This window comes from Haliaeetus leucocephalus, unplaced genomic scaffold (assembly GCF_000737465.1).
Source record: "Haliaeetus leucocephalus isolate CR32 unplaced genomic scaffold, Haliaeetus_leucocephalus-4.0 Scaffold257, whole genome shotgun sequence".
Classification (NCBI taxonomy): domain Eukaryota; kingdom Metazoa; phylum Chordata; class Aves; order Accipitriformes; family Accipitridae; genus Haliaeetus; species Haliaeetus leucocephalus.
The window spans coordinates 3,429-4,311 of NW_010972693.1; the positions used below are offsets into that span (position 1 = coordinate 3,429).

Genomic DNA, 883 nt, shown 5'->3' on the forward strand with positions numbered 1-883 from the left:
TGCGGGTGTCTCCTGCCCGCGCTGCCTGGGGGTGTCTCCTGCCTGCACTGCCTCTGCTGCCTGCACTGCCTGGGGATATCACCTGCCTGCGCTGCCTGGGAGCCTCACCTGCCTGCACCACTTCCCCTGCCTGCGCTGTCTCCGCTGCCTGTACTTCCTGTGCTGCCTGGAGTATCACCTGCCTGCACCATCTGTGCTGCCTGAGGGTATCACCTGCCTGCACCGCTGGGACTGCGCTGCCTGGACCATCACCTACCGGGCTGCCTGCTCTGCCTGCCCTGCTGGGTGGTGTGTGTTGCCTGTGCTGCCTGCACTGCCTGCACTGCTGGGTTGTGTGCACTGCCTGCACTGCTTGTGCTGCCTGCACTACTGGGTGGTGTGCATTGCCTGCGCTGCTGGGTTGCGTGCGCTGCCTGCGCTGCCTGCACTGCTGGGTTGTGTGCGCTGCCTGCGCTGCCTGCACTGCCTGCCCTGCCTGGCTGCTTCCACTGCCCGTCGGATCACCTGCCTGCGCTGCCAGGCTGCCTGCACTTCCCAGGCCATCGTTTGCCTGCACTGCCTGCACAAGGGTCCGTGCACATGCAGCCCCAGCCCCGCAGACCGCATGCACACCCGTGTGCACACCCATGTGCACGCCTGGGCAGGTGTGCAAGGGCCAGGGTTGAGGCATGAGCAGCCTGCACACACCCAAGCGGGTGTGCAGGGGCCGGGGTCGGGGTGTGAAGGACCCTGTGCATGCCCGGGCGGGTGTGCAAGGGCGGGTGTTGGTGTGTCCTGGTGCTGAGCTGCGCTAAGCAGCTTTGGGGACAAAGAGGATCAACATGTCCGGCCGCGGGGATGGGTGGGGGACGAGGGCACCCACAGCCCCCCCAGGTGCATGGGT

General features: G+C 66.9%; 1 protein-coding gene across 1 annotated transcript in view; it reads right to left on the bottom strand.

Moving 5' to 3' along the window:
* The window catches only part of LOC104832551 (filamin-C-like), a 32,507-nt gene that overhangs the window by 1,214 nt on the left and 30,410 nt on the right, over positions 1-883 (bottom strand). The window lies entirely within an intron of this gene.